Raw genomic sequence first — 25,460 nt, forward strand, 5'->3', positions numbered from 1 at the left:
GATTTGATCAAAATTATAATTATCACATTCTGTGTTTCACTGTTGCAATTTGAAAATTTTTCCTGGGGAAATCCTTTCAACCTGACAATAATCATAATACCACCACCACAAGCAACAAAAGTAATGACAGCAAAAGCATATGTTTAGCCTATGTCCAGATTTCCCATAATACTGATTAAAAATATTTTTGAATTCCATGAAATACATTCAAGGGTAAAATAAAAAATCAGGTATTGGGAAGCCTTGATTTTACCTCATTTTAGAATACTAAAAAAACTCATGAGAATTGTGCAAACAGGAACATAAAACATATAGGATACTCATATATGCCATTAGTGCCTGTCACCTCCAAGAAACTCAAGCTTTTTAAGTGCATTGATTTGGAATTGAGTCTATTGTCCTACAGAGTTCATATTGCCACACTCAAAAAAAATCACATAACAAAGCTTTTCTTTTTGTAATTTTATAAACATAGTTTATAAATTTAGAAGTAAGATGGGTTGGCAGATATTATTGTGAATCAACAAACAAACTGATTAATCACCTAAATGATGTATATATATATATTGGGTTCAAACAAGACCAGTGCCCAGGTGTGAAGTCTGATGAGCCCTTTTCAGAGCAGCTTTCTACTTTTAATGTCCAACTGAGCCACCTAACTCTGACCTGTGACTCTAAGAAGCTGCAGCATGCACAGTGGCCATAGCCCAGTAAACTGGAAGGCTGGCTAAAGCAGGGTAATTAAGGGAGTCTCAAATTCATTGGTGAGTTGTGGGAGGTATCTATCTCAAACCTGTGAGGTCTTCCACTGAAGGAATTGGTGGATAATAACACTTTGTTCCAATGACCATGAAGGCCACTGAAGGAGGTGCTTTGGGGCTCTTAGAGCTTGGTTAGACATAGAAGACACCAAAGTCACCCATTGCATCTAGAGCCATCACTAGTTGTCTTGACTCTGTCTTGCCACTGGAACATGATGACTTTAGGATCTAGAAGTCATGGTGAATAAAATCTATTTACTTCTTGAGGAGATACTGTAAAGGGAGGCATCAAAACTTTATGGGACTCTCTTAAAATTCAGTTCTGGGGAGCTGTGTAATAAGATCCCTAAAAATCTATAAACAACAGGTGAAAGTTGATAAAAACTGGTTATAACTGCATTCTAAAACAATATTTTAACGTGCTAAGGCAACAAAACTTTAGGTAAGCTAATAGAAAGATGACTTTGCTATTTCAATGGAGAGCTAATCTACCAATCTCTTTCAGTTTGTTTCACACACTCTTTTCTTTGTTTTGCTTTGTTTTGTTTTTGCAGTGCAATAGGCTTAAGTGACTTGCCCAAATTCCCACAGCTAGATACTTATTAAGTATCTGAGGCAGCATTTGCACTCAGGTCCTCCTGACCCCAGGGCCAGTACTCTACCCACTGCACCACCTAGATTTCCCAATTCATATACTCTTAATAAAAAAATTTCAGTTTCGCCTAATAATTTTAAAAACAAATCTTCACTAGGAGAGCAAAACTTAATTCTGCTAAACCTTAAATTATCCACTCACTGGGTATTTTGAATTGGCCCTTTTGGGGAGCACTGACTGATATTTGTATCTAGTCTCCTATGTTCTGCCTATATGCATTTTATTGTTATCCCAGGGTAGCAATTCATCACTTCAATAAATGTTTTATACTTTGAAAGATTTAAATAAATTCTATAAAAGACTGTTCATTCCTCCAGGATACTTTGAGATGAAAATCACCATGGAAGAGCTGGCCCTAGGCAATACTGTGATCTAAGTGGTTTATCTTCGGGGCTCTCCTATATGACTATTTATTGTCCTACTCCCACATTTCCTCATTTTTTTCAAGGTCTTTGGTGCTCTCAAGCTATCCTTTCCCATTCACCCCCATCTCAACCTGCTCTCAACTGTAAGTCATAATATCATCAATGTAATACTGGAAGACTCCATCCACTTCAACACTTTCAAACACTTTCACTGAGCATATGAGGCAAATGAAGGTCAGAGAAATCCAGTGACTTATCCACCGTCACATAATAATTGATAGAGGCAATTTTTGATGTAGGTCTCTGATTTCAATGCTGGTGTTCTTTCCACTATGTTACTCTGTGACTATTAAAATAAACTTGATTAACTAACTCAAAGTAAGATGCAAATGACTATCAGAATTTGCTAAACTTTCCTGGAGTATCTGAATTTTAATAAGAATCTGTTTAATACTCTTAGAAGAACAAAGCCCTTTTACTACTTTCTGTGGACAGGAATCTATTCCACTTAGCAAAAGATAATCCTACTGCCAAACAAATATGAACTCCTTTGGTGGGGAAGGTGGAGGAGTGAGAAAGTCTTTATCAGAAGGGGAAACTTAAGAAGTGCTTCCAAAAACCTTACTCAAAGTATTTTCCAGGTTCTCCATTATCAAATTGATATTGGTCAATTCCCCACTCAAAATCTTAACTGATTCCTCAAGACTTCTCAATTTATTCCTTTTGGCAATTCAGTATTTCATTTTCTTTAAGAAATAAGAATATTTGAAACTATCACTTGTCACTCCCCTGAAGAACTAGATTAGTCTGCTCCTCTGCCCCCTATTTTCCATACTGCTAATTGACTTCCTTGTTTTTAGAACCTTGAATTATGAGATTATAGCACTGAAAAGGACCTCAGATATTTATTATACAACTATTTTAAGTTCTTACCACTTATTTTATAGGTGGATAAAATGAGATTCAAAGAGATCAGTATGTAAAGCAAAACAAAAAGGAGAGATTTAGAAAATATACAGAATTATCATAAGTGTATACATATATTTTCATATGTATAAATACACATATGGTTTAAAATATATGCATATGTGCCAACCCAATAATACATGCACATATATATAGATGTTTATACATGAGTGTATATGTTTTGTACATGCATATTCAAATTGATATTGAATGTGTGATAGAAAACTAGACTATGAAATCATGAAGACACAGGTTCAAGTATATATATTATTTCAATTTATAGAGTAGATGGCTTCCTTGAAAAGAATTATGCATAAAGCAAATTTCTGAACAGTGAAACCAATTTCCTCATTGCCCTCCATTATCTAATTGAAAATGTGTTCTTTTAGCTAAAATGTTACTGTGGAGACAGCAAAACAACACTTCAAAATAAACTAACCTTTTAAAAACACATGCTTTGTGAAAAGGTGATCATTGCCTGATTAAATATTAAAACAATTCTCAGAATAAGTCATTGCATGTGACTAAAAAAAAAAAACCCAGCTGAAGTTGATTTTATTCTTGGCATTAAAAAATAATTTGAAAAACTCAAAAAGAAAATGTCAATAACAGTTTAACTGCACAAATCCATTGGCTTACAAAAAAAGTTGTACTTTGTCCTCTCAGTCACAATCTTGGTGAGCTTGAACAGGGTTTAACAACCTCTGCTCTCTTCATCTAGTAGAGCCTGTTGTCTCGCAACAGGAGCGATCCTTCCTTTAGTAGGGAACAGGTTGATCTGAACTGAAAGCAGAGGAAGAGTATGATTGGAAATGTAGGTGTCAATGAATGAGTAGAAGGAGATATTTTTGGAAAAAAATATGTGGTAATTAATGAAAGGTGAAACCCAGAGGGAGAAAGTGACCTTTCATGTATTATGATTTATTAGTCAATAAGAGTTTGTTGAGGGAATATTATGTTTCAGGTACTATAGAAGGGATTTAATAGCTGCATAGTAAAATTTTCTAGATGAATTTAGTATGAAAAGAAAGGTAAAAGTAGTTCCTGCCCTCAACAATATCACATTCTATAGGTGAAGACAATATGAAAACAGTTATGTTCAAATATCTTATGTATATACAACATATGAGAAGTAGTTATCAGAAAGACCAGCCAACCTCTAAATTATCTCTTTGGAAATCTTAAGCTCTAAGTCGAGAAGATATCCTATAAAATTATACTTTACCAAGGAGGGTTAGAGAATACTAACATAGAACAGGCAAAATAATTCAGCTTATGATATGACATAGAGTCAGGGAGAAATGGAAAAAAGTCTGTTTATTTAAATTTAAAAATAGAGAAGATTTGGTTTTTAAATAAGAAATGGACCTGGTATAAATCACAAAGATTTTAATTCCTGTTACCTTAAAAATGAGCGATTTCTATCATTTTCATATTTTGATTGCTGTTGAAAGGGGAAATTTACCAGTGTATTCAAGTATTTGAAAGGTTATTCATGCCTTCAGGATTTTTCTTCCTTTTCTTTCCCTTCCATTTTGTCCCCTAGAGTAATTTCTGCCCTGAGGTCCCATTCCCTTGATTGCCACCAATTTTCCTCAGCACTATAATTTTAGGAGTGATTCTAGCCATGCTGGAATTGATTTAAAGACTCATTGATTTAAAGACTCATTTGTTCAAATTCTCTTCCCTCCTGATTGCCTCCTCTCTTTTCCAACCCCACCATATATACTGTTTTTTCCATACCCTATTGGAAGATAAACTCCTTGAAAGTGGGGATTTCCATGTTTCCATGTATCTGTATTCATGTAACTTAACATAATGCTGGTCACATAATAAAAATTCAAAAATTCTCTCTCTCTCTCTCTCTCTCTCTCTCTCTCTCTCTCTCTCTCTCTCTCTCTCTCTCTCTCTTCCTCCCTCTCCTTCCCTCTCCCTATACCCCTCAAAATTTTACCTATAAATGAAGAAACATTAGGCTGTTTTCTGCCTTAGACTCAGAGGACATAACTGCTAGAAGCTCATATTGACTGAGTCTATTAAAGAATTGGGGCTATTAAAAGATTGACCTGTCTTGAAAACTAAATAGTTATTTTTCATTTGATTTCTTTCAGTAAAAGTTGAATGACACTTGCTGGATAGTAAGGGGGAGTGGTTCTGGTTCATGATGCAGTAGATGACCTCTGAGAGTCTATGGTAGGTTAAAAAATTTAGTACAGAAGTTTCAATTTGACTTCTTAGCAACTACTTTACAAGATTGTAAAGAAAAGCTAAAATAGTTGTTGGGAAAAGGTGTTTGCCAATCCAAATGCTATAATTCCAGTATCTTTGGCTTGCAAAGTTGCAGGTCAACTAGATTCAAGAAAGAATTCCCTATACATTTTCCCCAAGAAATGGCCATCCATGAGATACTTGGAGAAGTTTAAGTGAGGACTTGTACATCCTCCTAAGGCAGTATAATTCACTTTGGATTGATCTAATTTCTAGAATGTTTTTCAATTCATCATTTCTCCTTTACAACTTCCATAAAATTCTGTCCACAATTATGACTTTTATTTTCCTTTGGTTATTTAAAATATTTAGTGGAAATTATAAAAATATAGTGGAAAGAAAAAGAACAACTTCCACAAAGTGTTCTTAGTTGTGCTTTCTGGGTCATATAGAACGATCAAATCCTCATCTCCATAACTCTGAGGTAAATTCTATTATTATGCCAATATACTTCTCTGGGTCACACATCTAAGAATTATATGAAACTGGTATTTTAAATCCAGGTTTTCCAGACCCATTTGCCCCTTGAAGAAACAAACTACATAAATTAAGCTTGTTGTGAGATGTTTCTTTATAGACTAAATGTTCATTGTGTTCTTATGGATGTCAACCATAGAAGATGTTTTGATCCCTCTTAGGGATCATAGTCATTTCAGAACTTTTGTGCTGAGATAAATCACTTTCTGTTACTGTAGACAATTAAAGAAATGGATATCTAATATGTTGCCATTATTTTTAAACCTATTGTATATTCTGAGATACCTTATTAATCTTCTTCTTCTTTTTCTTCTTCTTCTTCTTCTTCTTCTTCTTTTCTTCTTCTCTCTCTCTCTCTCTCTCTCTCTCTCTCTCTCTCTCTCTCTCTCTCTCTCTCTCTCTCTCTCTCTCTCTCTCTCTCTCTCTCTCTCTCTCTCTCTCTCTCTCCTCTCACATAATTATGAATCTTCACCTGCCTTGGAATGACTAGCCTTGTGTTTCATTAACATTTTATGAGTTTTTGTTTGAACACCTTCTAGGTCTGTTTTTATCCATTTGGGCCCAAAGTATAATATCAGATAGATACAGTGTAGGTGTTGATTGCTTAAAATTTATATTTCCCCTTAAAGCTTCAACTTCAGAATGCCAATCAGTCTCAAACCATACTCAGACTCTGCTTTCTCCTTAATAGTCTTATTCTAGGTGTATGTTATCTGGAGAATACTTAGATATTCATATATATATATATATATATATATATGAAACCTTTTTTTCTATGCCTTTATTTAGACCTCCAAATTCTAACTCAGAGATTCCAGTTTCTATTTTCTTAGGCACACATTAAATATTTTATATTTAGGCCAACATGAAGTTGTTTGGAAAAAAAGTGAAATTGCCATTTAATATGCTTTTTAGTGGAACTATTTAATTCAATATCATAAAATAGTTTTGCTAAAACTGTTTTTGAATTGAGAATTGCACATATACACTTACCTAAATATGTGTTTATATGAAGTTCTCAATTAAGCATATGCCTGTGTGTTTGTGTGTGTGTGTGTGTGTGTGTGTGTGTGTGTTTGTTTACAGGCAGCAGAGTGCTGTGTTTAGAATCAGGAAGACTTGAGTGCAAATCCAGCCTCAGACATTTACTAGCTGTGTGAAGCAGGACAAGTCATCTAACCTCTAATGGCCTTCCAGAAGGCAGATAGATGATGCACTGGATTAGAGTGGTGGTCCTGAAGTCAGGAGGATACAAATTCAAATCCTATCTCAGAAAATTACTAGCTGTTTGACCTTGGACAAGTCACTTTATCCTGAATGCCTTGAATCTAGGGTCATCTCTAATTCTCCTGAATCCTTCCTGGTCCCTGGATCCAGAAGGCTGTGGAGAAGAAAGTGAGACTGGGGACCTAATCCAACACTGCCTTACTCAAATTCTGTTCATGTGCATGTCCTGGCATCACTCCATGATATCAGAATCTTCTTTGAGATTGAAGGACAAACATCATCATCAATTGCCTAGGTAATAATACATTTTTGGTAATGTTCTGTGGATCAAACATAATAATACTTTTTAAGAAATGACTTAGAAAATTACCTAACACATAAGTCCAAAGTGAATGGTGATTCCTCTCCTTTTCCTTTCTTCTACTCAGTTGTATTTGGAAATTGATCTAACTGAAGTAAGACTAAATAAAAATATAGTGACTTTTATCCTTTAAAGATGGCAGGATTGATTTCAGTTTTAATTGATATTATTGTGCTTGTTTAATGTACTAAATGAACAAATAAACATGGCACATGGTCATTAAATATTCAAAAATTCTAACACACTTAACTTCACTTTTTTTATATATTTGCTTTACATGGCTAAGCTAAAAGTATGAAACTAAATTAAAGAGTTCATAATGATCAATAACAACTCTGTAAATGTTACAATGCTTTCAGATAGCTTGTCTAATAATCATAAGATCAATAATGAGTTGCTCTTTGCACCCTTGGGAATTTATGGCAAAACCTTTAACTTCCTCATCCAATATAAGGTTTGGTTTTTTTTTTTGCTCAGAGCTTAAAGATATTTTAAGTGATACAATCAGTGGATGCTTTATATTAAGTTCATAAACAAATAATTAGTCTATATTTGAAATTGTCACACATTTTCTTATCCATTGACAATAAATATTTGATTCCATGGATTCTAAATCTTTTTTAAAGGTAGACTCTGGCTTGCAACATAAAGGAATAAGGCAAATTAATAGATTCATAATTTATATATAGTTATGAAATAATTGAGTCAATAATTTTGAATATTAATTAGATCCACTAATTTTTAATTGTGTCTGGCCAAGATGCTTGTATGTTTTGGATGTTGTTGATTGGCTGCTCTTAAGATGTGTTAATAAATGGGATTACAACTTAAAATTTTGCATGCCTACATTTCTCCCTCAGAGATTCTGGTTGTTAAACTTGTAGCTACACAAAACTATATTGCTCTCTAATAAACATTAATTTACTTAAGCTGGAGTGCAGTAGAATGGTCAGGAAGTAAAGTTATCACTAGACTGAAGGTCTGATTATTAGAAGTTAAAATAATATAACAAGAACAGCAAACATAAAAGAATATAGGAATATATATTCCTATATATATAATTATATAATATATATTATATTATATAAAATATAATAACTATAAATATAAAATATTATAAGAATCAAATGAGATAGTGATTATAAAGCATTTGAAAATGTTATATATCACTTTAAAATTTTCAAATGCTTTGTAATCACTATCTCATTTGATTCTTATAATATTTTTATCCAGCAGTTCCAGTTTTCTTTAGATTTAAGTTCAAAGATTAAATCAAACGATTTCTATATTTTTTTATAACGGTACTTCTCTGTCCCCTAATTTCTTCCCTTCTCAAGAATTTCTAATTTTGAAAGACACTAATCTTTAAATAAATATTTTTCTCAGATGAATGTAAAATAATTTTAAAAATTCATTTAAAAATTGAATTTCAAATTCTCTCCCTCTCTGACTCTTCTTATTAACTCATTGAGAAAACAAGTAAGAACTCCTTCAGAAAGAGATACTAGTATTAAAATCTCCATGGGTGTTAAAGACAAATTCCAGAACTCTCAAATAAAGGAGAAAATTCTGCAAGCACCAAAAAGGAAACAATAAATAAAATGGAAACACGATCAGACTCATACAGGACCCATCAGCCTCAACACAACACGGAAGGAGTAGAGGATCTAGAATATCATATAATGGAGGACAAAGGATCTAGGCTTACAACCAAGAATTTACTACTCTGCAAAATTCAGCATATATTCTCAGTGGCAAAAATGGTTGCCCAAATTTTGGAAGTCTTACATTTTGTTGAACATCAGTACCACAGTAAATTACTACAGCAATCTACTGTTGATAAACTCCAAGACATTAGCATCTGAGATAAGAACTCATTATTTGACAAAAATTTTCAGGAAACTTGGAAATCAGTATGTCAAACACTAGGCACATGTGTTTAGCAGGACTTATGTTAAAACAAAATAAGGTCAAAATTGGTACAGGATTTAGACATAAAGGTTAACATCAGAGATAAAATAATAAACCAAGAAATAGTGTAGTTATCAGTACTATGGAAAGGGGACAAATTTATGATGAAGGAAGGAATACAGTACATGATAAATTGCAAATGAATGATCTTGACTATATTAAATTAAAAAGGTTTTGCATTAATAAAATCAATGCTGCACCTTAATGAAGCAGCTCCTCTCAGTAGTTCAGAGAACTGGGACAACTGTATTATATCATCTATGGTCAATGTTATCTCCATCCAGAGGAAGAAAAACAAAACAAAACAAAACAAAAAAGAAAAGAAAAGAAACACCAACACTTCAGAATCTGATGATTTTTTATAAAAATTATCTCTTTTGTATCTATTCGAATAATCTTAATTCCTCAAACTAAAAATGACTAAAATGTAAACATGTTTATCCAAAATATGTATATTTTGGATGTTAATCTGGCTTTTTGCCACTAATGGGAGAGGGATGGAAGGGAGGGTGGAAGAAATTTTTGTAATTTAAAAATATACATGTTCATATGGATGAAAATATATTAATTGAATAAAATCTATGCTGTTAAAATTAGATGGAATGCTATAAAACAATTTTCACAACTAAGACTTTTAATGAAGTGAACATTTCAAAAATATACCGAGAACAGAATCAAATTTATAAGGTTGCAAGGCAGCTAGGTAGCACAGTGGATAGAGCACCAGCCATGGAGTCAGGAGGACAAGACCTCAGACACTTAATAATTGCCTAGCTGTGTGACCTTGGGCAACTCAGTTCACCTCCGGACTTTGCAGAAACCAAAAAAAAGTTATAAGGTTACAAGAATAGACAGCTTTCAAGTGAAGAAATTAAAGCTATAAATAATCACATGAAATAATTTTCCGAATTATTAATGATTAGATAAATGCAGATTAAAACAACTATGAGGTATCACTTCATACCTCTCTGATTGGTTAAAATGACAAAAAAGGAAAACGGTAATTCTTGGAGAGGTTAGGACATTAAGGCATTACTGATCGAGTTGTGAATGGATCCAAGCATTCTGGTGGGCCATTTGGAACGATGCCCAAAGATCAATGAAAATATCCTTACCCTTTGATCCAGGAATTCCAATTCTAGACCTATATCCAGAAGAAATCATAAAAATGGGAAAAATTCCCACATGTTCCAAATTATACATAGTAATTGGGGAATGGTTAAACAAGTACATGAATATTATGTAAAGCTATTCTAATCTAAGAAAATATAAATTGTCAGATTGTAGAGAAGAATGAAATCAATTACAGTATCTAATGTTGAGGCAAGGGAGCAGAACCAAGAGAACAATGTACACATTAGAGCTGTTCACCATATAGAAACAAACTATAATAATTTTCTAAGAATCTGATTAACACTATATTGATTTTGAAAATATCCTTATATATCTCTTTCCCTTGTTCTTAATTCCTCATACCAAATGACTAATCTGTAAACATTTAATACATGATTCATGTATTTTGGACACACTGAGTTTAAGATAGCTAATAAAATTCTAGTTTGAGATATCTGAAAGCAATTGGAGATGTGAAAATAGAGGTCAGCTGAGACATTGGGGAAGAACGGGTATATCTGAGAATCATAATCATAGCGATTGTGCTATGAAAGTGATGAGATGACCAAGTGAAGTAGTATGGAAGGAAACAAAAAGAGGAACTGAAGAATCCAACAAAAGAGACAGAGAAAGAGGGAAAAGATAATTGAGAACCAGGAGAGCAATGATGTCCTAAATACTTTGAGAGATCAGGGAGAATGAGGATTGAGAAAAGATCATTTACTTTTTCTGCTAAGGCATTATTAGTAATTTTGGGGACAACATTTTGGTGGAATGACAATGTAAAATCCTGGATTATAAGAGGATAAAAAGAGAGTAAGAGAGAAAGTGATGTCATCTATTATAGATGCCCTTTTTTGAAGAGTTTAACTTCAATGGGCAGAGAAAATATAGAATATTATTGTTGTTGATGAGGACAGTGATGATAATTGCTATTACTACAGTTGAAAACAGCATTAACTTTTTTAAAAAGCTCTTCTATAACACTGCTGAGGAGCAATGACTTCTCTACCACAATAATTATGAAAATTATATATCTTTGCTTTATTCATTTCCTCTTGGTCAAAAAACAGGTATTTTCTCACCTCTATCATATGTCATTGTTTTCAGCCATCCTGAATATTATTCTTTCTAATTTTCCTAGTAATTGACCTCATTCCAACAATTTATACGTACTTTACTTTGGACCATATAAGCAATGATACCTCTGATAATTTCTAGATTGTTTTTTATTTGCCAGATCTCAAGGAAATTATCACTACCACCCACCATCAGCACCTTTATCAAGTTCATCATTGTTTTTTCGATAGCTATTATATGATGCCACACTATGAAAACCCAAAGAGTATTATGTTGGTCACAAGTGGTCCAGCACAAAGAGTTCTTTGTAAAAGAATTCCATGGGCTCAGACTATCTGTCTATCAAAGGGACTTTTAAAGTAAGATGATGGGAGTACAGTGGAATAGGTAGGGACTCTAGTTCTAAGAGCTGGGCTGGACTGGACACAGAAGCATAGCAGGGGAGAGTGGAGGGACACTAGCACTGAGGGATTGGGACAGGGTCATTAAATAAGGGGAATAAACAAAAATACTTTTGTTGGTGCAAATATGAGTTTATGGGGTGTTGGTTCTACTACCAATTACTGCTTCTGTGATTGTACACACACCATATAATTGTTCTGTGTTTCTATTTCCTTAGTAAGTAAAAAAATGGGTTAGAAGAGAATGTATTTAAGGATGTTTGAAGGGGTTTTAGCAAGGAAACAAGAATTTGATTGTCCAGCAGCTGCACTCAAGACAATAGGTTCTCAGAATAAAAACATATTTGTTACAGGATGCACAGGGCTTATAAACAAGATGTTCAAAACAAGATTTTTTTCCAAACTAAAGTATTGGGGTTCAATGAACTCAGAGTAAAGAGGTTTGGGGTCTCATCATTGTTATTCAGGCACTTGCAATCATATTGAACTCCTCATTATCCTATTTTGTGCTTTCTTTACTGATATCCTGGAGTGGTTTGTCATTTCTTTCCCAGCTCATTTTATAGCTGAGGAAACTGAGGCAAACAGGATTAAGTGACTTGTCATACAGCTAGTGTCTAAAGTTGCTTTTGAACTCATGAATGTGAGTCTTTATGGTTCCAAGTCCAATGCTCTGTACACAGTTCCACCTAACTCAGTAGTTTTACAGTATTTGTAATTTTTCTTGCATCATTGGAAAAGTAAGTTCTTGCCAGGGAATCAGAAAGACATCAATTCAACTGTAGTCTCTGGCGTTTATTTGTCAGGCAGTCTAGGGAGAGACACTTAAGATCTGTCTTTCTTTACTAATTTCTAAATATAGGTATAATAATAGCACTATAATAGCCAGAACTGTTGCAAGACTAAATTGAGATGATATTTATAAAGTGCTTTGCAAATCTTAAAATGTTAAGGGCTAGTTATTGTTAATGAGGAGTCTTCAAGATCTAACTCATTATAGAAATTCTTAATTTTCTCAGTATTCACTCCTTGTAAAAAATTAACTTTGGCAGGTCACTTGACCTAACACTACTTGAATAGCTGCCATAAAGAAGAAAGTTTAGGTTCATTTTACTCGATGGTGGAGATGATAAAATAGATCCAATGTGGGCAGGACAATAATTAAAAGTAGTTAGTTTCTACCCCTAAAAGTTTTCAAGGAAAAACTGGAGATGAGTTGTTAGAAATGCCTTAGGCAGGATTTATTCTTTTAAAGGGATTTAGAATTTCAAATATGCGAGTCTAGCATATAATTCACTGATTCTTGGCAAGTCTGTTTTATACAGAAATCTTCTTTATAAGGATTATTGTTGCAAAGTAAATACTTAAGCAAATGAATGAATGAAAAATCAATGAATAATTAAGAAAGCTACTCTATTAAATAAACATTCTTAGCTATTTGTCAGGGATATGTATTAATTAATAAAAGAGTTTTAGAGAACTCCATTCTTGAAGTATTGTATTTATAACTTCTTTCTTTATCCTCCACAACATCTATCATCATGAAATGATTACAGAATCAAAGAACATAGCTATTAAAATGGGGTATAGATAATGATGTTTTGTTTAGCTGCCATTAAAACCTAATGTGTCTTTTAGAATTTTGGAGTGTTTTTTTTCTGGGTCCAAGGTGTCAATGGAGACAAAATATCACATAAGATTCCCCTCCTTACAAAATAGATTTATCAAAATCAGATAGGGAGGGGAGAATGAAAAATTCTTTTAAAAAAACCCTATGTCCCATTTATCATATTTTGTTTTAATAGCAGTAACACTTGAAGTTTTCTATAATAAAAATGCAGTCAGATTTTAATAAGGAATTTTAAAGAAAATCTATTCAAGTACCATTTTTTTATCTCTGAGGAAACAGAGGCACAGAACTATTCTTTGATGTGTGTGCAATCACAGAAGCAGTAATGGGTAGTTCAACCAAGATTCAAACATAATATCTCTGAACCCAAAAGCATAATTGTCAACTAAATAGAAGTGCAATTCTGGGGTTTCAGAATTGTATGAATGACTGGACCGAAAGAAAAGTCAGTGCCAGATGATGATTTAGATGGAAATCATTGGTCGAGTGATCTATACATGTCCAGTTCTGTACTGTTAAACATCCCTATCAGTAGTTTGAAAAAAGACTTAGATGTCATGCTTATCACAATTTCATAGGAGTCAAATCTTGAAGAAAGAGACAGTAATTTAATGACAGAAAAGATTTTGAAAAGATCTCAACAGATTGAAAATTGGACTGAGTTGAATGTGATCAAATTTAATAGGAATAAATTGAAAGTGTGTTTAAAAAGTGCAAGTGGGAAAAGGTTTGGATAGACAGCACTTTAACCTTAAGAAAAGGTCTAGAATTTTTAGTGAGCTGCAAACATTATGAATCAGCAGTGTTTACTGACAGTCTAAAAACTGAATGCTACCTAGCCTGCCTTAAGAAAGACATAGTGTTCAAGACTAAAGAGGTGATCGTTAATAATCCTGTTGTTCTGTGCCCTTATCAGAACATCAGACTGAAGAACTCGTTTCTGAGTATTAAATTTTAAGTGAACGATGAGCTCATTCAGGGGAGTAGAACCTGGAATCAAAGATCCTTCAAATCACACAGTGAATTTTCAAATGATAGATAACAACCAATGATCTTGTTTTGAACCAAAAAATAAAAAGAATATTTATTAACTGGATTTTTAAAAAAAATAAATCTTGTATCTCTGATTTCATTGATGGGAAAAATTCTAACTGCCAATTCATAACATTAGTAACTGTTGCATAATTTAGATGCTTAGACAGTGGTCTGGGGTTCAGAGAAATTCAATGACTTATCCAGGATCTCTGAGCCAATATGGATCAGGGATTGGATTTGAACAAAAGGGTTGATGAGAATGTATCATTTATTAAGAGCCTATTATGGAAAGCACTGTGCTATGCAATTTATAATTATTATCTCATATGTTCCTCATAACAGTCTCTGTGATAGGTACCATGATCCCCATTTTACAGTGGAGGATACTTACGCAGTTGGAGGTTAAGTGATTTCTCTGATGTAATGCCTCTAGCAAGTGTCTGAGACTTTTTGTTATTGTTCAGTTGTTTCAGTTGTGTCCAATTCTTCATGATAGCACTTTTCTTGGTAAAGAGATTGTAGGACTTTGCTGTTTCCTTCTCCAGTTCATTTTGCAGATGAGGAAACTCAGGCAAAGAGGGGTAGTTGATCTGTCCAGATTCCCACAGCTGGTTAAGTATATGAGACCAGATTTGAATGCATGAAGATGAGTTTCCCTGATTCCATACTCAGTTATCTATGTTTTGTAACACAAAGCTGACCTTGTCTGAGGCTCACTTGTTCTTTGATCATCTTGACTCAGAATCCAGATCTTTATCTAATATACCACTTGAATTTTCTTGAATCAGAGACAACCTCTCTGTTCATTTCTCTCTATCATCCAATTTAAATAAAATTTAGATGTTATTATCAGAAGTCAAACCCAATCCAAGTGTTCTTTCTATAACAATTCTACAATTTGTGGCTTGATCAAAAATATCATTTGACCTTTTGGTGAAAAATAAGGAAATTGCATATTTTGACAGGACAGGAGCATAGTTTAATAAATTCAACATAATATTTGCTGATTTTTGTCTCACCTTGGAATTTTATTTGATCTTCTAGGTGTGGAAACCAGGCTCTGAGTCTTATAGCTCATTTATATTTGCTTCTTTCTTATCTCAGAATTTGACTTGTTCTAAATTCTTTGCTCAAGAGGACATTTCCAAGGGTCCTTTGCTTAGTCTGGATCAGTGCTTTCCTTAAACACACATCTAGTCCTAGTACCTGGGAAGAAAAAGCACAATAATCTGGGGTCAATACACAAAAAATCATACCCAATCAGGGGATGAAGATGTGTTCTTCTGTATCAGTAATTTCTTCAAGTCAATGGTTGCCTCCCAGGGCACCCTGGTCTAATTAGATTAACTGTTACTGTCAGGGCTATCTAATTGCTTGTACCAGAGAAAGCAAATTGCAGACAGTACCTATCAGTGTAAAATCAAACAGAAAACAGGTGTTTGCTAATTAAAACTGAGATTTTAATGAATTACCTGTGTGGTTTTGGTGAATAAATACCACTCCCAGCATCTGCTGTGTAATTAGGTTCCAACTTTTTTTAAACAAAGCCCCAGTAAATAACTGTGGAATGCCAAGTTTAAATAAAAACTAGTAATCTTTACTCTCCAGAAAGGAACAAAAGCAGATGTTTCAGCCCAGGTAACTATAAACAAACTAAGTAAAGGAAGTCAACTCCCCCAGACCCAAATTCATGAACAATTTCTTTTTTTCTATAGGCTTAAACATCAAACTATATAACATATTGATGAAAAGATAGGACAGAATTAAAAAGAAGGTGGAAAGACCTTTTGATATGGCAATTGGGTGTGGGAGAGTTATTGGGAGTTTTGAGCTAGCCACCATAGGAGACTTTATCTGGCCTTAAGTGAGCTTCCTGCAATGATGACTTCATTTGGTGGATGCTGCTTTTTCCTTTTGGACTAATTTGAAAATGAAAAAGAAGCTAATATTCAAATATAAAAAAAATAAGTTTGTGCAATGTTCCTGGTAAGTATACTTATCTATAAGTATAATTACCTTGTTACATTCAAATTTAAGGGAGTAAAATGATGAAGCAAAAATAATAAAATAATAATAATAATAATAATTAACATTTCTAGAGATATTTAAAATTTCCAATATCTGTCTCTGATAAATGAAATACAGAGTGAGAGGCATCATTCTATTCACCTAGATTTGAAACTTTGATGGTATTCCTATCTCTTCTCTCTCTCTCTCTCTCTCTCTCTCTCTCTCTCTCTCTCTGTCTCACACACACACACACACACACACACACACACACACACACACAAACACAGACACAGACACAGACACAGACACTGCTGTTCTAAACTTGTGGTCAACTCCCTCACACTAGTACTTACTGACTTCACTTTAGGCTATTGCAATAGTTTCCTAACTGCCTTTCGATCTATTGGTTTCTGTCAAACCAATATTACAAAAACTAGGGATAAAATTGAAATAATTTTGCTTGCTATTAGCACACCTTTGTAATCTGGCTTCAACTAGTCTTTCAAGTTTGATTCCATAATTCCTCCTCCAGTAAAATTAACCTCCTTTAATTTCCCAATCCAATTATCATGCTTTTACACAGCTCTTTCCTATATCTAGGGTATTCTTCTTTCTTACCTCTGCCTCTTGAAATCACCAGCTCCCTTTAAGGTTTAGCATAAGTGCTACATTTCCTACATAGCTCCTTTCTGAATTTTCTGTTATTAATAGCCTTCCTAATTACAAATACTAAATTCATTCCTAAAATTTATTTTGAATATATCTTTTTGCTTGTTTGGGTACATGTTGCTTTCTTCCAGTAAAATCTAACTCTTTGAGGTCAAGAACTTTTCACTTTTGCCATCATCTTCACAGAGCCTACCACTGTGTCTTTATTATGGTAGACACTTAGTAATGTTTGTAAAATTTACTTTGATGAAATCATCACCATTTCCTAGAGGATTTTAGAAAGATGAGAGAAGCATAAGGCCCTTCTTTCTTTTCCTCTGTTTCACTTCTTTTTGGAAAGGATTTCTGGAGAAGCCTCATTTGTAATGTTTGACCTCATTGTTGAATAACATTTTTGAGTGCACTCATGTACTTTACAAATTCTTTTTATTTATTTATTTTCAGTCATATGCACATGGATATTTTAACTTATAAAATTTCCTTCCACCCTCCCTTCCAAACCTGCTCCTCTAAGCAGCAAATAGTCAGGTTAGCATTGTAGATATATATTTTGATGGACATTTTTATAGATTAGTAATAATTTATTTTCAGTATGAGGAATTAGGATTAAGGGAAAGTGATACATAAGAGATCATTTTTATAAAGTGTTCATCAGATTCTGAAGTTTTTTTCTGTATATGTGCTTTATTTTGTTTTTCTTCCTTTGGATGGCGATAACATAGTCCATAGCCAGGCTAAAACAGTTGTCCTAGCTCTCTGAACTGCTTCCATCAAGTTTGTTCATCTCACAATGTTGTTGTTGATGTATAACCTGTTCTCTTGGCTCTGCTCCCTTTGCTCAGCATCAGATCCTGTAAATCATTCCATGCTTCTCTAGAGTCTGACCATTTATGGTTTCTTTTTTTTAGGTTTTTTTTGCAAGGCAAATGGGGTTAAGTGGCTTGCCCACATTTATGGTTTCTTATAGAGCAATAGTATTCCATAGTATTTATGTACCATACTTTGTTTAACCATTGCCCAATTGATGGGTGTCCCCTTATTTTCCGATTCTTTGCCTTTAGAAAAATGGGCTGCTATGAAGATTTTGGAATATGTGAATATGTGGGACTTTCCCCTTTTTTATAATTTCTTCTGCATATAGACCTAGAATTGGTATAGTTTTATTGCTCTTTGGACATTGTTCCATATTACTCTCTATAAAGCTTGAATCCATTTATAACTCCACCAGTAATGCATCAATGTCCCAATCCTCCCACAACTTCTTCAGCATTGATCATTTTCCCATTTCCTCATCTTGGCCAATCTGATAGGTGGGAGATGATCCTTCATTGTTGTATAAATTCCCATTTCTCTAATCAATAATGCTTTGGAGCACTTTCTCACATGATTATATATAGCTTTAATTTCTTCATTTGAAAACTATATGTTCATATCCTTTGACCATAGATCAATTGGGAGATGACTTGTATACTTTGCAAGCTTCAACCCAATGGGATCTCAAAATATGAAGAGTAATTCTTAGTTTTGAATTACTCTGACTATAAGGTGCAATGTGAACTAAATCTCATTCTATCTTCTATTCCAGTTTTCAAAATTGAAGTCTTAGTAGGCATAAAATGCCTTTAGTTGGAGAAATAACAACAAATATGTATAAATTTGAGTAAACCACATTGCACCTTGCTATCTACTTATTCAGATTAAGTAAGCATGCTGGGGAAATATGAAGTTAGGAACTTGTGTATTAGAGAAATTTCCAGTTATAGCATCAACTTAGAGCCAGACATTTCTTTAGAGGTCATCTATCCTGCCTTTCACTGAGACCCACAGAGTTGAAATGATTTACTGGTCAAGAGTATTTGACCAGTAAATGTCAGAAGTGAGATTTTAACTTTGGACCTGTGATTTCAAATCCAGCAGTCTTTCTAATGCTCTATACCTCCTCTAGTTCTTATAACAATATAATTTTAAAGGAATTTCATTTTGAACACGTGCACATAACTGAATTTATTCTGAAAATCATAAATCAAAGTATTAGAAAACTAAATTTAGTAAGACAACTCTCAATTTTCTATGACATTTTGAGAACTTTTTTCTTAGAATTCTTGTTTGCATTGAATATATCTCTGTTCTTTGCACACTGGAAATGCCTCATAGTTGATCGATGCATTTCAAATAAGGAATTGCCTCCATTCTTGTAGAATTTTACATTATTAATTTTTAAAATACTGCAAGAAGATTGCTGATTGATTTTTGAATACATTGAGCAACCCAACTAAAACTGAATCTAGAATCATCACCCCACAGGTGCTCAGCAGATACTAAGGGTTATTGGTAGTGATGACAATGATAAGAATGGAGATTAGGCTAGGGAGATGGAGATAATTATATATAAAACTATATATGACAATTATATATGAGTCCAATGTAAATATTCATGTACATAAAATATTTTAAGTTGTGGAAAGCAACATAACAAAGAAAATAAAAACGACCAATTTATTTAAAATAAGAATAAAGATACTTATACACAACTGAAGACCGCACAAAACAAAAGCAAATGTCAAAATGCATGTTAGAGAGAAATTTGTGAATACACAGGAATAGATGAACAAAGGAAAAGCATTTGGAAACTTGGGAAAATAATTCCTAGTGTGGAGTTTTTTAATTGTTGTTTTATAGGGGATTGATTAGATTCAAATGACTTTTTTCTCTTTAGCTCATTGTTTTTCTTTTTCTTTTTCTTTTTCTGCAAGCAATTGGGTTAAGTAGTGTGTCCTCAGTCACACACCTAGGCATTTTGAAGTATCTGAAATCAGATTTTAACTCAGGTATTCCTGACAATTCAGCCAGTGCTCTATTCACCGTACCACCTAGATGCTCCTAATTAGGCCATTTTCATATTCAAAATTAATGTTTTCTTCTTAAAAATCAACTAATCATTAAGCATTTATTCAGATTCCTAGATATCATGTAACAAGAAATGGATTAGTTGATGAACATAAAAAGACAAAATTGGAATACTATCTATTCTCAAGCATTCTCTCCTGTTAAATATTAAATACATATGCATATAAATGTAAACACACTTATATTTTATTAGGGTAGACAACTCACACACACACATATCTATATCTATATCTATATCTATATCTATATCTATATCTATATCTATATCTATATCTATATCTATCTATATCTATATCTATCTATATGTATATCTATATCTATATCTATATCTATATCTATATCTATATCTATATCTATATATACATACATACACACAAAATATATAATTTCAACTACAAATACATACACACACCCATATATACATATATACGTGGGGGATTTCAGACAAGTAAATTTTGGTAAAATTTTTGTGGGGAGGGATTAGGAGAAGCTTCATGTAGAAATGATATTTGAGCTAAGTACTAAATGAAACTAGACTTCCTTGATAACAGAGATGAAGAGGGAGGGCATTCCAAGTAGAAATGTAGGGCTAGAAGTTTTCTTCCAATCTAACCATAGGCTTGGTGCCTATAAAGTTTCAACTCACATATTCAGAGCAATAAAGTATCTGGGATGCTTTAGCAAATCATCTCAAACTTTGGTTCTTGCATCAAGCCTTGCCCAAATGTTGAATCACATCTCATCAAAGCTACAAGCTTGCTGGGACTCATAAAAAATGCAGGCTTCATGTACATATGTAAGTGGTTGATCTAATATTAAAAAAGCATGCTAACACTCTTGCATACTAACAATAAGATTTTGTCTTCTGGCTGACAGCTCACAGGTAGTCACTTGCTTCCAGAGCACACTTAGAAATTAGCAAATTAAATCACATTATTGTTTACAAGAGTATAGAGCGACTGTTTGGGGGGCTGCTTTTTTTTCTTATATGAGAGAATAACTTAATACCATAAAGCAAGCACTTCTCATTTCCCAACACTTCTGGCAACATGCCACTGCTTCTATCCAAAGAGATCACAAACAGATTGTAAACACTATGTACCAGAATGATAGATCTTTTTTAAAAAGCATGGCATTGCCATAGATTTTTGAAGTAGTGAAACCACAGCAAGAGGCACAGGTGAGAATTGAGAGGATGGTGAACTTGTTATCTAGATGCTGAGCTATAAGAGCAACTGGGAAATGACGTCATATCAATTTTTATTTCCCGTGGGCATTCATAAATCTATATGGCTGCATTTAATAATAAAATGTGAGGCATGTTTAGATAGTACTCATCATCATAATCAGAAAACATGCCTGGAGTCATGAAATCTAGTCACTTAAGTGGCTCCATGTTATGGCTCCATCATTGGCAAGGAAAGAATTCAAAGGATTTGTATGAGAAGGTTGTGAAATACCGATCTTTGCTAATATAACATCATATATGCATACTATGATATGAATTCACACTCCTTGTGCACCTTTCATATTATATTTATGTAATCCATAATATATTAACTGAATGTGCTTGCAGCACACATACATTATCTCCATTTCAAGGTAAGGATTTAATTTTTCCTTCAAATTTCCAAAAATAGCCCCAACACAGAATGGTAATTTCCACCATGCCTCTCAGAAAGTCTCTGCCATTCTGGTAATATACAACGATAAGCAGTGCAAAAAGAAATCTTCTGGGAAGAAACTTGCAGTCAGGTTCAGTTTTCATATTTTGGTTTTTCCTATATTCTGCAGTCTGTAGTGTTCAACAAACATAAAACTTCTTGAGTCAATGAAATGAAAAGTAAAGAAACAGCACATCTAGTATTAGAAGAGTAGTCCACATTTTTCTGTGATGCACAAGAATAGTATAATTTACCCATCCTTCAGGGTAGGACTCAAAAACTATCTTCTGTCTCTTGTATGGTCTTTCCTGATTGTTCAAATCAAAAGAAATTGACTCCAATTATCAGGTCTTGTGTTTCTCCTTATAGAGTCTGTTGCCCTCTTTGACTCAAATGCCAGTAAATTCGTAAATCCTCCTGCTGCATACTTTCTCTGTAAGTAGGATTCAAAAGGACCAGTATGTGAAATAAGAAAATAGTTTATAATCAAACTCTCCAAAAATTTTTTTTGGCAATGGTAATAATGGTATTAGACTAGTAAAAGACTCCAGGACATACTTAATAATAATAGCAATGATGATGATGATGATGATGATATTGATGATGATCTTTTTAGTTGTGAGTTCAAAGAGAGGGATGTTCTGATTATGTTTAGGTTATTGTAAAATCTTTCTACCTTCTGGACAGTATAAAGGCAATCTTTTTCCAGTTGCTCAAGTTTGCAACATCACCAATCCTTTCCTCCTCTCCTAGTTTGAATTGGAGTAATGTCTCAGAATTTTTATTCGGAAATCTAGAAGGACCTATCTTAACCCCAATTGAAAGAGTTCTATTTCAGTCAAGCACAGGCTTTGGGAAAATTGCAATGTACCTTCATTTGTTAATTTGAGAATAGGTTGACTTTTGCTACCTCAGGTTCCAGGAACTAGACTAGATAACACAAAAACAAAAACAAAAAAAAACTAAAATGCTGGTTACCAGTTCAAATAAAGCAAAACTACTATTAATTCAAATATATTGGCATAGGGATCACATAATCATCGGATTTCAGAAACAAAATTGTGTTTAGTTATTAATTAATTAATTGTATTGTGTGTGGGATTGAGATGGAATATTATTCTGTTGATTAAAGTCTCTGGACACAGAGACTTTAAAATTTTACCAAGATTTTCCCATCATTATCACAAAGAGAAATAAAACAAAACAGAACAAACCTACTAAAAGTAGGGATTTAAAGTGGGCTCTCCTGCTAAGTTCTAATAAAACATTTTCTTCCCATACCAGTCAGAATCCCAGTGCTGTCTAAAGCCAACATGAGGGTTCACAGAAAATCCAGACGTGACAGGAAGGAACTGCTTGAGAAATAAAGCCAATAGGATCATTTTGAAGCTGTAGTGAGATCATCTTTGTGTTTTTCTTTTTGTCATCCATGCCATTTCAGGAAGATTGAGAGCTCTTAAATTTGTCAGCATGTTTTACCCAAAATTACTATTAGCATCAGTCAGGCTCAATACCTTCCTAAAACTCTTGACCAATTCTATTCATCCTAAAAATCAAAGTAGGACACCATTTGGAAAAAGTTTTCACTCTAAAGAGCTGAAATATGTTTTTGTGTTTTATGTTTGTGTGTGTGTGTGTGTGTGTGTGTGTGTGTGTGTGTGTGTGTCTTTGTGTATAAGGGGAAAGTGCATAGAGATAAAAAAGAAATTCAAGGAAAGTAGGGGAAGGAGGGAATGAGGTTCTTGGAGAGAAACAACAAGTCCAAAGAGGAAAGACTTTTCCCCAAAATAAATGCAGAATTTTGAAATCAAAGCATTTTACTTTACCAACAATGGCAAATTGTTCATGGAATCAATTTAATAATTCCCTATTATTGTTGTAGTTGATTAGCCATTTTGTACTCTATGTCAACTAATTTGAAGTTTTCTTGACAAAGACACTGGAGTGGTTTGTCTTTTCTTCCTCAAGCTCATTTTACACTTGCGGAATCATGGTTAAATAATTTGCAGTTTCATAGGGCTAGATTTGAGCTGATGCTGAATTTGAACTTAGTTTCTCCCAGCTCCTGGTCTGGTACTCTTTCCACTGTGTCATCTATCTGTCATTAATTTATCATGCCAGGGAATGTAAATGAGGTATGAATGATACAAGAATGAATGAAAACAATGGTAGTTGTTCCTTGCTTCATATAAAACAAAGTGGTGTGTTTTTTTTTAAATCTTTATTAAAACATAGCAAATATAGGGAGAGAAATGTAAAGGAATATGTCTGTATATGAACACTCACCATATGTAACAGAATAAGGGATGGGGGAGTTTCGGTAAGAAATGGAATAGAAAGACTTTAGACAATTATCTGACTACAAGATCAAGAAAAGTCTTTTGTAAATATTTTATTTATTTATTTCCAGCTACAGGCAATAGCAGTTTTTACTAATCATTTTTGCAAGGGTTTAAATTCTATATTTTTTCCTCCCTCATTCCATTCATTCCACTCCCTCCCCACCCACAATGAAAGCAATCTGTTAAAGGCTCTATATTTATAACCATGCTAAACATAGATCCTTATTCATCATATTTTGAGAGATGAATTAAATCCAAATGAAAGAAAAAAAAACATTCAAGAGGAAAAAAAATTGACATAATATATAAGATAACTTTTAAAAATTGAAGATAATAAGTTTTGATTTCATTTGAACTCCAAACTTCTGCCTCTGGATATGGATGGTATCCCAGAAGCTGGAATCTTTGGATTTATGAAATAATAGGTTGATATAAACATTTACTGCTGGTTCTATGGCACTTATTCAGTTCTACTGATCCATTACTCCATTTCTTAGTACCAAACAGTTTTGATGAATGATATTTTAAAATAATTTTAGATCTGGTGTGGTTAAGCACCTCACTTTGCATTTTTTCATTGTTTTCCTTGATATTCTTTTTTTTTTCTTTAGGTTTTTACAAGGCAAATGGGGTTAAGTGGCTTGCCCAAGGCCACACAGCTAGGTAATTAGTAAGTGTCTGAGGTCTGATTTGAACTCAGGCACACCTGAGTCCAGGGCCAGTGGTCTATCCACTGCACCACCTAGCTGCCCTAATTTCCTTGATATTCTTGACCTTTTGCACCCCCATATGAATTTAGTTACTCATTTTTCTACCTCACTAAAGTAATACTTTGGAGGCTTGATTGGTAAACAGAATTGTTATTTTTTATTATCCTAGCCCAGACTAAGCCATAAGTAATTGACATTGCCCAGTTATGTGGATCTAATTTGATTTGTGTGAAAAATATTTTATTGTTGTTTTCCTATAGTTTCTGAGTCTGCCTTGGCAGATAGACTCCCAAGTATTTTATGATGTCTGAAGTTATTTTAAATGGGATTTGTCTTTCTATCTCTTGCTGCTGTATCTTGCTAGTAATATACATAAATGCTGAACATTTATGTACGTTTATTTACATCCTGTGACTTTGCTAAAATTGCTAATTTTTTTCATGGAGGTTTTTAGATTATTTTAAAGGGTTCTTTACATTTTCCATCATTTCATCTGCAAAGAGGGAGAGTTTTTGTTTCATCATCACCGATTCTACTTCCTTCATTCCCTTTTTCTTCTTATTGCTAAATCTAGCATTTCTATTACAATTTTGAATAAAAGTGGTGACAATGGACATCCGTTTTCACCCCTGATTTTATTGTCAATGTTTCTAGCTTATCCCTATTACATGTAATTATTGTTGATGGCTTTAAATAGAACAAGTTTATCTTTTTAAGAAACATTCCATTTATTCCTATACTCTCTAGTATATTTTATCAAAAGCTTTTTCAACATATGTTGAAATAATCATATTATTTCTGTTAGGTTTGTAATTGATCTGACCAATGATGCTAATAATTTTCCTAAT

Source organism: Macrotis lagotis, chromosome 1 (genome assembly GCF_037893015.1).
Source record: "Macrotis lagotis isolate mMagLag1 chromosome 1, bilby.v1.9.chrom.fasta, whole genome shotgun sequence".
NCBI classification, from domain to species: domain Eukaryota; kingdom Metazoa; phylum Chordata; class Mammalia; order Peramelemorphia; family Peramelidae; genus Macrotis; species Macrotis lagotis.